General features: G+C 38.4%; 1 long non-coding RNA gene and 2 pseudogenes across 1 annotated transcript; 1 reads left to right on the forward strand and 2 right to left on the reverse strand.

Moving 5' to 3' along the window:
* Positions 1–229: 229 nt before the first annotated feature.
* Positions 230–2,202, forward strand: LOC133706997 (putative ripening-related protein 1; annotated as a pseudogene).
* Positions 2,203–2,323: 121 nt separating this feature from the next.
* On the reverse strand, positions 2,324–8,373 carry LOC133707000 (uncharacterized). The gene is made up of 10 exons (XR_009844861.1): positions 8,359–8,373; positions 6,013–7,040; positions 5,587–5,856; positions 4,571–4,687; positions 4,315–4,459; positions 3,553–3,695; positions 3,351–3,423; positions 3,191–3,224; positions 3,020–3,065; positions 2,324–2,689 (listed from the first exon to the last, which is right to left on the reverse strand). It is a non-coding gene; the product is annotated as an uncharacterized LOC133707000 (long non-coding RNA).
* Positions 8,374–8,555: 182 nt separating this feature from the next.
* On the reverse strand, positions 8,556–8,911 carry LOC133706999 (small ribosomal subunit protein eS28-like; annotated as a pseudogene).
* Positions 8,912–12,585: the final 3,674 nt, after the last annotated feature.

Consider the following 12,585-nt stretch of genomic DNA (forward strand, 5'->3'; position numbering starts at 1 on the left):
CGCAACAAATTCAAAACATGTTTCGAGGTTTGAAAAAACGCGTACGATGGCTTCCATTATATGTTTCTGCATAGCAATTAATGCTTTTTAAAAACAATAGCTTCCATTACAATATTCAAAAGATGTCACAGTCCTGAACTACTGATCATAAACCTCACCACCTATACAAATTCTTAACAAGCACAGCATTGTAGTCCCAAGTAGCAGCTGCACTTGGTTTCACAGCTTATTTACAATTGGGGTCCCCGTTACGTTGACGTGTAATCCCAACTGTGTGGCAAAAGATATGTTGAACTTTGATTGGTATCCTAGTACTCGATCTGACAGCTATAAATACCTATCCTCAATTGCTTTCATGCATCATGCATCCCACACAATCTTCAAGCAGAGAGATAAACAGTAGCAAAGGCAAACAGATAGAAAATGACTTGCTTCTTCTCAAAAGGGTCTTTTCTAGTCATTCTCCTTTTAACAATTTGCTTGGTTAGTGAAGCTCAGCAATGTAGTCCAAGCGGAAGGATTAGAGGAAAGAAGCCCCCTCCTGGACAATGTAACAAGGAGGATGACTCTGACTGCTGCAAAGCTGGAAAAATGTACCCAATTAACATACACATGCTCGCCACCAATGTCAGGTAACACTCAGGCATACCTCACTCTCAACAGCTTTGAGGCAGGAGGCGATGGAGGAGGCCCATCCGAATGTGATGGCAAGTATCACGATGATAGCACTCCAGTTGTGGCATTATCCACTGGTTGGTACAACGGTGGATCAAGATGCCTTAACAACATCAGAATTAATGGTAATGGGCGGAGTGTGGTAGCCATGGTGGTGGATGAGTGTGACTCTGCTGAGGGATGTGATAAGGACTATGATTATCAGCCTCCTTGTCCCAACAACATTGTTGATGCCTCCAAGGCTGTCTGGAAAGCCTTAGGTGTATCTAAGGACAACTGGGGTGGCTTGGATATCACATGGTCCGACCCTTAGTTATATTAGAGTATGTCCAAGTTGTTACTTATTTTTGTTTCTTCTATAGGGTTTGATGCTGCTTAGTTTTGTTGTTTTATGTGCGTCTATGTATTTGGAAGTGTCATATGTACATTATAGAAAGTTAATATGTTAAATCTTCTATTATTTATACATAAAAAGTTTGTTGTGAAATGTAGAACAATATCCAACATGGACTCAATTATTTCGATCTGTGTTTTGTTTCAGTTTTTATAATCTGTTTCCCTGCCTTATACATATGATAAGGGCATAAACATATTACAATTTGACATGAGGAAGTGCCAATTTCCTAGCAGAACTGTATCATGCATGTAAATGATGAAGCTGCTCTTATGAGTATGCATGGTTTAAAAGAGGAACCAAAATGGGGTCACCTTATGAAATTGCATACTGCAGTGAAGTTATCCTCCGGTCCTCTACTTATTGCTGGAGATCAAACCATTGTCTCTTTTAGACAATTTCAAACCGCCACTTATTATGTCTTCATTTATATCAAAATCTGGAGAATGTGCTGCTTTCTTGGTGAACAATGGCCCTAAAGAGTCCACCTCAACTCTATGTGCTAATTCTGAGAATGTTGTCTCTTGTGCTTCTTTTGTGAGAAAAATATTTGAGGTAGAATAAATATTCTCATTGATACTAGAAGATTATATACATACTAGGTTCTTGTACAACAAGTAAATCCCTACAAGTTACACTATTAGAAAAACAGATACTTTCACACGGATGGATTCTATGTGAATACATTGAAATACACACGGAAATCTGTGTGTATGGGTAGTTTCACATAGTACAGTCACGGATTTAGAATTTGTATGTGTTGCGAGCTTTGCTAAATCACTTTCACACGGAAAGCTTGTCTGTGTGAGCTATATTAGGTGGGTCCGGTATGAATCCCAATTAAATTAACTTCCAAATTTACCAACATTCACTACCACAAAATTGGGCTTTAGACACCATTATTAATGGTGTGTCAATTGGGCTTCAGACCACCAATGAATGGTGTGTAAAGCCAATAGACACCAACCCACTCACCATTATTGTTTGGGTTGCTAAAAGTGGCGTGACAATTACCCATGGGCTCACTATCAGTTTTTTTGGTGCCTCAACTGATGGGTACTGTTCATGCATTGGTGACTATGGATCACCACACCAATGTTGTGATTGGTGGAATATATGGTTGAATAGTCAGCCTGGGTATATCACTACAATTAGCACCACACCAATTCTATTGGTGACTATATTTCTTTTAAAAAAAATAAAAAAACATCTATTCTAGCAGCAGCTGAAATCAATAGTGTGAAAAAGACAATATGAAATCGAAATCCTGTGGAATGGTACAAAATATAAGTAGCCTTTTGTTTCAGGAACTCACGGTCCAAAATCTCTCTCAAGCCATAATACTGAACAAACCAATACATTGACTAACACAACAAAAAGGAAGTGTAACTATTACCTTCTTAAGCTGCTTGGTTGGATATAATTCAGTTAATTCCTATCGTATTGCAGTTCATATTCATAATTTTGATGCACAACATAACCAATATATTTTTTCTTTTACTTTCAAAAGCAGAAACCACACCCCTCTGCATCTGGTCCCAATCTGCAGGAGCTCTTCAATGTCGAAAAAGCTGTCACCATTGCTCCTCTGCTGCTGTTCAACATCAATGATTTCTGAGCCTGAAATTTAGATTGAAGTATCAAACCATAAAAATGCATTAAATTCTCAATTAGCAATCACATCACCGTGTGGAATAAAGAAAACTCATAATTGAACTGAACACTTTGTAATACAGTTCAGTACATTTGGGCAGAGTACAAAAACATGCATGCACCTAAAGAGAGACGATTGATGACTTCCAGCAACATGTTTAAGGCTTCAAGCAACATAATTGAAGTAGAAAAGAATCTAATTTAAACTTAACACCTATAATGAGATGCATGGGAAACTAAAGTAGTTGATAATTAATTAAAGCGATTTATTAAAGTGCACTATAAGAGGAGGGATACTTAAACTGCCCACATCTTCTAGCATTCATATGCAGCACGTCCCAACCTATGTAAAGGAATACTTAAGTCACAAAATAGTCTGCAACTCATTGGCTAATATACAAAACTCGAATCATAACTCCTAGCATGAAAAAGACAGTGAAGCACAGAAATAAAAAGCAAGATCCATACCTGGAAAGTATGTAATTTTGTTTAATCTGGCTGCCTGAAAAGACAACATCAAACTCTTAAAATATATTTAATACATACCAAGCTGAACCAAAACCATAGAAGTGAGACAGGGAGCCAAGATAACTAGCACTCTATAAAAAGTATAGTGAAACAAACTAACCAATTCATATGAACAGGTGGGGTGATCAACTCTTCACTTACTGCAGCAGTGCTAAATCTACTGACACTTCTCCCTAAAGATCACATCAGAAACAATTTCATTACATAAATTCGTGAAAGGTAAACAGAGGAAAGAGAAAAGCCACGAGAGCTAAACAAAAGACTGCAAAAAGTAAAGAATACAAAGATAAAGGTGGTGTCACCTTGAGAGAGAAGCTTAGAAGCAGACCTAGCAGAGAGAGCGAGAGAGTAAGGAGGAGACTCTCCGAGCTGCCATGTCGACAGACAATAATAACTCTTCAGAGGCCCTTATCCTCTTCTTGTTATATTACAATGTACTCTATTTCTGCGCAAAAAGAAAGACAGTAAACAAACTGTTTTCTCTCCCTCTAAACCAGTGGAGTAAGTCTATAAGCAAGTGACTCAAGATCTTCACTTCTAATTTCAGTACTTCCCAATTGAGCAGTAGACAGTTTTACAAAATCGTAATAAGGTATGGAGCATAAACCACAGAACATGAGCCTTTGAATTTTTTTTTTTTTTTCGCTGATCAAATACGGTATACAGACATGCTCCTCACAGCACAAGTAAAGAACAAAGAAGCGTTTCCTTTTCTTCATGCCAATGAAGTTTTCTTGTAAATATGTCGTGGCTAAAAACGTTTATTATCAGGGGCCATCAACAACACCCTAAAAATGCATTGCTGCTTGCATAAAGAAATCCTATTCTCATTCTCGCCTAACTCAATACCTAGAAAACATATTCTAGAGGTAGTTCTCTAGTTTTATTGACACAAAGAAATAGAATGAGATGCCTGCTAGACTGTTACCAGGTACAAGTACTGAAAACTAGAAGTTTTGTTGAATCAGATGCAATGGTTGTAATTGCAATTCATATTTGCACCAATTACTAAATATAAACCCATATAAGTTTTATATAAATAGATGATTCAACGTAAAACTTACAATGCTGCAGCAAATCGTGCAAAACTATCTGAGGAGTGGCCCACAAGTGTCCTGTGAAAAGTGTCCTAGGGAACCATGGATTTGATGAGGTAAAATACCAAGAGGTTGCTCACTGCTTCCGTTATTACTAGAGTTTGCAAATATCCTAAACACATGCAGGTTAACACAAGAATTCCAGGTGAACCATTGAGAAAAACTAAAAAGCAATAATAAAATACAATGCCAAAGACAGTTTATAAATCAGAAGATTACATACATGTACTGCTTCCATAGAATTGAAATATGTTTCTGAACAGAATATATGGGCGGTCAGATACCAGAAGATCTTGGATACCCCAACATGGAAGAAGCCAATAATACGTGATGAACAACACTGAAAAACAAGTAAAGAAATGAGGATTTTTGCAAACAAAAAGTGAGCATCAAGGCACGTATAGTATCTGCTATATAAATTCAAGGGATGTAAGAGCAAGTTAAGGATTTATGATCCATCCACGATAATGGTTTCACATTAACGAGGGCGCATTAAGTGGCAGGGAAGCTTTACCCAAATTGGTTCAAATCTTTTAAGCCCGGATACCTTAAACAATCTAACGAGCACTTGACAAATCAAATATTTACAATGATCGGAAAACCAAAAGCAGTAAATCTGAATCAAATCAATCTGACCATAAAAAGAAAAGAAAAAATAGAAATTTAACAAATCTAAAATTGATTCAAGGAAAGAGAAATAATTTTCCAAATCCACATGGACATGATAACCCATATCTAAATAATAAACTGAGAGAAGAGATCTCAAGTTAGTTGATTGTAAAAGCCTCAAATCCCTTCTTACCTGATTTATATACATACAGAAAAAAAGAAATTTTAAAAACAAGGTAAAACTTAAGACTGATTGTAATAAGCATAGCAACCTAAAATTATATCCAATTTCTGACATTTGGCTTGCTTAATGTATATTGAAATCTTTTCTTTCTTTCTGTTCCATCAATTTTGTCAGCTACGAACCAAACAACAGAGGAGTAAGCTTAGAAATTAGAACCAGTAGCTAAGGTGTTAAAAAATAAATTAATTAATTAAAAAAAACAACAACAATTCTAGCTCCTTATCATATATCTGAAAACGGTGAAAGAAATCTTTCCGACATTTCACAACTAGAGGACTTATATTTAATAGACAAGAGTCAAGAAAAAAATTATCTGATAATTAAACTGGATGCTTATGCTTTTAGGGAAATACTCAATTACAAGAAAATAGAAGGCAAAGACTAACCTATTCAAACCTTTCTGAGATTATTAGTGCTCATATGTAATAAAGCCATGGGCAGTTGGGAGTAAGGAAAACAAGCCCTGCTTCAGGCAAAGGCGTATAACGAAGGAAACATTCTGGTAATCGAACCAACTCTGATGAAGGCATAACATTCTGAACATGATTTGAATTCCATAGAAATGAAGTAAAAGAAATAATCTGGAATCAAGAGAGATGCAAAAATAAACTACAGCAATATACCCAAAATTCAGATCTGCCATCAAGAGAGATAACCTACAGAAATAAACCCAATATTCAGATCTGCCATCAAGAGATATGCATGCAATAGCCTAAAATCGAAACCGAAACCGAAACCGAAACCGAAGCCGACCAAACATCATTAAAGAACAAATACACTAGATTTTAACGAAGAGAAATAATCTGTTGTACCTCTTGTGCAAGTCTGAGATTTCATTCCATATGGGTATAAAATTCTCGCCATTTTGATGGTGATGGAGATGGACATGGACATGAGCCGAACTCTTAAAGGATGGTTAGTGATGAAGAGATAGCTGCTCTCTTCAACACTTGAGAGATGGGAACAAAATAGGGGAGAGGGAGAGTTCTACACCGCAAAGGGAAAAGAGGAGAGAGATAACAAGAATATTTTAAAGAGAGAGGCACTAAAACTTTCTAACATTGGTGATATTACAACAGTATATTGACCCCACATTTGGCAGGATTTTCACAAAAGATACACACGTTTGGGAGGATTAGTGAGAACAAAATTGGGTGCTGTCACCATTAACCAAAACGTGGGGATAAAATGGTATCCAAAGCCCACTTTTGTGGTAGTGATTTGAATTTTTGTAATTTCCAGATTATTCAAATATTAGATATTTATTTTTAGGTCCATTTATTTTCATGTTGTTTTAGGTCCTTCATTTAAGTTTTGCAAAGCTGGAGATCTTTCCTTCATCGTTCTTCATTGAGATCTTGCAAATCTGGGAATTTTTCCTTTAGCGTTCTTCATTGAGATTTTGCAAATCTGGGAATTTTTTCCTTCATCATTCTTCATTAAAAGTTTGCAAATCTGGGATCTTATTGCAGTAAATCATACACAAGCATCCAGTTTCAGCTACTCAATCTCTGACGCAATATAGATCGGTAAGTTTGAATACAAATAAACAACAAACCAAAAGTGATTATATATACCTTTATGAATCTCTATTTGTTTGCCGCGGTCAATGGTGTCGATCTGTATGCTGTGAGAAAGAATCACAAGAATCACAAGTGACTCAATCTTGCATCGATCTTCAGCAGATTTTAAACGAGCTGCCCGCAAGAACCCTCTGTATAGACCAAGTACTTGCCTCTGCATTCCAGAAAGCCTTGGCCCACTGGAGGCTTCCATTTCACCGTCTTCTTATGTTCCGCCCAGATTCAATTCTGAAGAGAGCTTCGAAAAGTACACAAATCTGCAGCAAATGCAACACAAATTAGTACCTTTCTTAGACCCAAACCCAATAATACAAAATTAAGAGAGAATTTGTAAACAGTATTAGATTTTGCAAAATGGGATAAACATAGCAATAATATCATCTTTTGAATCGTGCATCCCCACAGAGGACATTTCTCATACACATGGTGGGCATTACAGAAAATATGGATGTTAGCGATTCCGACTCCAGATACATTTTGTGGAAGTGACTACCCAACGAAATTGATATGTAGATGCAATGAGGAAAGGAAATAGATCTTTTGGAATAATAATTGAAGAATTCCAACATTAAGATTGAAAAGTATGAATAAAGTGGACCCAACCCAGCCATCTCCACCCCTAGGGTTATACCGTTTGGTGGTCCTCCAACTGCAGGTGGAACTTTCTCCTTTTCAGCCCAGGGCAGCCGAGAACTCCCACAACTCTCCTCTACCTTGCTCAAGAAGAAAAAGCCTGTCATCCAAAAGCTAGACAGATCATTGTCAGAAGTTGATCCATCTGCGAGTTCCGTGGCCGTGATGGTTGCTGGGGAAACTGATGAACCTGTAGGAGCTCAGCAGACAGAGCTAGTTGGGACCGATGCTTCCGGTTTGGCCTTCAAGGTTAGGAGTTCCGGATCTAGTCCACCTATTCAGAATGCACCAGTGGAGCCTAAGGTGTATAAGAAAAGAAACAGGACGGCGGGTTGCACTCCCTCCCCAAAGAAACTCAAGACAATCCTGGGTGGTAAGATACCCATACTGCGAGCAGATGCCCTAGGGTTGGTTGAAGCTGTTAATGAGAGTGAACAAGGAATTCTGAAGAAGAAGGTTGGAAGACCTCTGGGAAGCAAGAACAAACTTCCTCGCCCTCAGAAGAAGATGAGTGGGACGTTGCGTCTGACTTACCCTTCGGTTGAAGCTGCTCATGAGATTAGCCCTAAGAATAAGGGCAAAGGAAAGCTCTAAGCTTCCCGTGTTCGATACCTAGCATTTGATTCCAGTCTATTTCTATTTAAATTTAGTTTCTCTGATTGTACACCAATTGAGGTCCTTGGCAATTAGGGTTACTCTAGAAAGGGTTTAGATAGTTGTTGGATTAGTCTCCTTATGGCTAGGTCAAAAATTTGTGCTCAAGTTGTTCCTCAATGAGGGTTACCTGTTATGTGTTTAACAGCTTAGACTATCTAGGTTTTCATTTGGTGTAAGACAGCATATGATGTACGTGCCTTCTGGCCATGGATAAGTAATGAAATTATCTACTTCTCAAAAAAAAAAAAAAAAGTGGAGCAACGAAACAGAGAAGAAGTAATTAACCTTGGTTAATCACAGGAACTGAAGATAGGCTCCAATTTGGTATGTCAGATTTCAATCGACTGAGGAAATTGAATTACGGATAACACTACAATAACCAGTCTTTCTTGCTAATCAACACCACAAAACATAAACCCAGTTAGAAAGCAAAGAACATAGCTTTTTACTTTTCCATCGTTGAAGACGAAGACGAAAACCCATCAACGCAACCTTCTTGCTTATCTAGCGGACTCGAGCAGGGTGAGGATGTCGCCCTCCCGGACAGGACCCTTGACGTTTCTCATGATGAACCGGTTCTGGTCGTCGAGAAACTTAACTCAGACTTGGGTCACCTGACCTCTAGATCTGGTCCGGCCCATCACCTTCACCACCAGGGTGTGCTTCACAGTCGATTCCATGCTCAGATTTGGGAGCTCGAGACGAGGGTCTGGAGGAGGAGGCGGCCGCTTGGCTTGGAGGTTGGAGGTCCATTCTTGAGAGAGAAAATCGGAGAGAGATGAGAGATCGTTCAGAATGAGGGAGATGGAGAATAAAGAGTAAAGACTCTGGATCGAGATGCAGAATTAGAATTTATTATTAATATTTTTACACAAATATCAGTGTGAAATATTAAGCAGGTATTAGAATTTTATTATATATATTGTTTACATAGATATCCGTGTGAAATTAAATGGGTATTATAATATTTATTTATATTTTTACACAGATATCCGTGTGAAATTAAGTATGTATTATAATATTTAATTATATTTTTACACAGATATCCGTGTGAACTATTAAGCTGGTATTAGAATTTTATTATATATATTATTTACACAGATATCCGTGTGAAATTAAGTGGGTATTATATTAATTTTTACACAAATATCCGTGTGAAATTAAGTATGTATTATAATATTTATTTATATTTTTACACAGATATCCGTGTGAACTAATATTTCACACTGAAAACTGTTTGAATTTTTAATTTACTATCTGACAACCTTATAGGAATTTCTAAATTTGACTTTATTTCACACGGACTCCGTGTGTAAATTGACTTGTAAAATATTGGGTCCCAATCTGAACCCTATGTGGCCACAATAGGCAGTGTGAAAAATATTTACACACGGATTTCCGTGTGTACTATAACACTTTATACACAGATATTCATCCGTGTGAACCTCTGTGACAACACGATCCGTGTGAAAGGACCTGTTTTTCTAGTAGTGTTAGGGATACAAGGAATATTACAAATAATCTCGTAAAGATACACATAATTACAATATTAATTATAGAATATTCTTAACACTCCTCCTCAAGTTGGAGAGTGAATATCAAGCACTCCCAACTTGCATAACAATGCTTTGAACTTGTCTTTGCCCAACGCCTTTGTGAATATATCTGCTAATTGTTGTAAAGAACCAACGTATCTGGTGCTGACTGAACCATTCAATATATTGTCTCGAATAAAATGACAATCCATTTCAATATGACGTGTTCTCTCATGAAAAACTGGGTTTGCGGCTATGTGCAGAGCTGCTTGATTATCACAATGCAAAATAGCAGGTCAAGAAATAGGCATATGCAAATTAGCAAACAAATATTGTAGCCAAGTGAGTTCACAACATGTATTAGCCATTGCTCTATACTCGACCTCGGCACTAGACAATGAGACCGTCTTTTATCTTTTGGTACGCCATGAGATCAAAGAATCTCCTAAGAAAACACAATATCCAGTAGTAGACCGACGAGTAATAGGACAACCCGCCCAATCTGAATCACAAAAAGCTCTCAAATTCAAATTGCTATTGGAACTTAAAAGCAAACCTTGGCCAGGAGAGGATTTCAAATATCTGACAACTCGAAGTGCAGCAGCCATATGAGGTTGACGCGGCTCATGCATGAATCTACTAAGAACATGAACAGAATAGGTAATTTCGGGTCTTGTGATTGTAAGATATATAAGCCGTCCAACCCAACGTCTATATGCAGCCGAATCCTTAAGTAGCTCACCTCTATTTGATAATTTGGCTTCTTCCATGGGAAAATCAACTGGCTTTACACCCAAAAATCCAGTGTCCTTGATAATTTCTAAAGCATACTTGCATTGAGATATATAAATGCCCTTTTTTGAACGAGCAATCTCAAGTCCAAGGAAGTATTTAAGTTCACCCAAATCTTTGATGCGAAAGCGGGTGTGAAGAAATTGTTTGAGAGCTTTAATAGAGTCAAGGTTGTTCCCAGTAATGAGGATGTCATCAACATAAATTAATAATACTGTGAGGGAATTACCAACCTTTTGAACAAAAAGAGAATAGTCAGCCTTTGATTGAGTGAATCCGGCAGCAAGAATTGCTTCTGTAAACTTGGCAAACCATTGACGAGAGGCTTGCTTTAAACCATATAAGGACTTGTTAAGGCGACACACATGATTCTCCCCCTGTTGCCGAAGACCTGGAGGAGGAGACATGTACGTACAGCTCTTCTTGCAAATCACCATTAAGAAAAGCATTATTAACGTCAAGCTGGTGAAGAGACCAACCTTGAGAAGCAGCAATGGCAAGGAGGCAGCAGACAGTAATCATCTTCGCTGTGGGTGAAAAAGTATCATGATAATCAATCCCAGCAGCTTGAGTGAATCCCTTGGCAACAAGGCGAGCTTTATACCTCTCAATAGAACCATCAGCATTATATTTAATTCGATAAACCCATCTGCAAGCAATAGGACGTTTGCCAGGAGGAAGTGGGACGAGTGTCCAAGTGTTATTGGCAGTGAGAGCGGCAAGTTCATCGTCCATTTCTTGCTGCCATTTAGGATCAGAGGCTGCATCTGCATAAGAAGAGGGCTCCTCAGCCCTACTGATGGAAGCAACATAAGAAAGATGGGACGGTGAGTACCGTTGATAAGAGATGAAATTACAAAGCGGGTAACGCGTACCTGGTGGAGGACTTGGCGGAGGAGATGATAAATGGTGTGGTGGCAGAATCACCTGCGAGCAGACATAATCACGGAGACGAGTGTTAGGCGCACGGGAACGTTGGGACCGGCGTAGCGCGGGTTCAGGCGTTTGTGCTAGCACAGGGTTAAGCACGGGTTCAGGTGCGGGTTCAGGAGTGGGGTCAAGCACCGGGTTAGGCGCAGGTATAGGCGCTTCAGGCGCCGGTTCAGCCATTGAATCAGGCGCGTGTGCGACAGAAAATGATGGAGAGTGAGAAGCAGGTACATTAGAGGAAGATGATGGCTGCAAATCTGGAACTGGGTTAGGTAACACGGGATCAGAAGGAGAAAAAAGAGAATGAGTTTGGGGAGGAAAATGAAAGGTATCTTCAAGAAAAAGAACATCCCTATTGGTAAAAAATTTCTTTGTTTCTAGATTGTAGAGCTTATAAGCTTTTTGGCCCAATGGATACCCAAGAAAAATGCATTTTTGAGCTCGTGGAGCAAATTTTGAAGCTGGGTGAACAGAAGTAGCAAAAGCAACACATCCAAAAACACGCATTCCAGAATAGTCAGGAGGCTTATGATAAAGAACTTCAAATGGGGTTTTCTTATTCAATAAAAGTGTAGGAAGTCGATTAATTGTGTAGGCAGCGGTAAGAACAGATTCCCCCCAAAAATCAATTGGCAAGTGAGATTGGAAGCGGAGGGCCCTAGCAGTTTCTAGAAGATGTCTATGTTTGCGTTCAACAACACCATTTTGTTGGGGTGTGTAAACGCAAGAATGTTGAAAAATAACCCCTTGTTCAAGAAAAAAATCCTGTAAAGAAAGAAATTCCGCCCCGTTATCGGTACGTATTTGTTGAACATGAGTCTGAAATTGAGTTTTGACATAAGCAAAAAAATTTCGAAGCAAGGGTTGTGTTTCACTTTTATGGCGCATTAAGAAAACCCATGTAAAACGAGAAAAATCATCCACAATAGTTAAAAAAATAATAAGCGCCATTGAGTGAAGGAGTTTTATGTCGTCCCCAAATATCACAATGTATAAGAGAAAAACATCGAGAAGTTGATATTGAACTAGAAGGAAAATGTTGGCGAGTTTGTTTAGCCAAAGGACAAATTTCACACTTATTGTTGGAATCAAAATGAAAATGAAGTGACTCATTGGCTATATATTGTAAACAGGCAGGAGAAGGATGCCCCAAACGGCGATGCCAAAGGTTGGAAGAGATGGTAAGGTGGGAAGCAAAAGGATGTTTGGATGTAGAGATGGAAGCTGCCACAAGGTAATAAAGCTAGCACCACAA

This window comes from Rosa rugosa, chromosome 4, assembly GCF_958449725.1.
Source record: "Rosa rugosa chromosome 4, drRosRugo1.1, whole genome shotgun sequence".
Taxonomy (NCBI): domain Eukaryota; kingdom Viridiplantae; phylum Streptophyta; class Magnoliopsida; order Rosales; family Rosaceae; genus Rosa; species Rosa rugosa.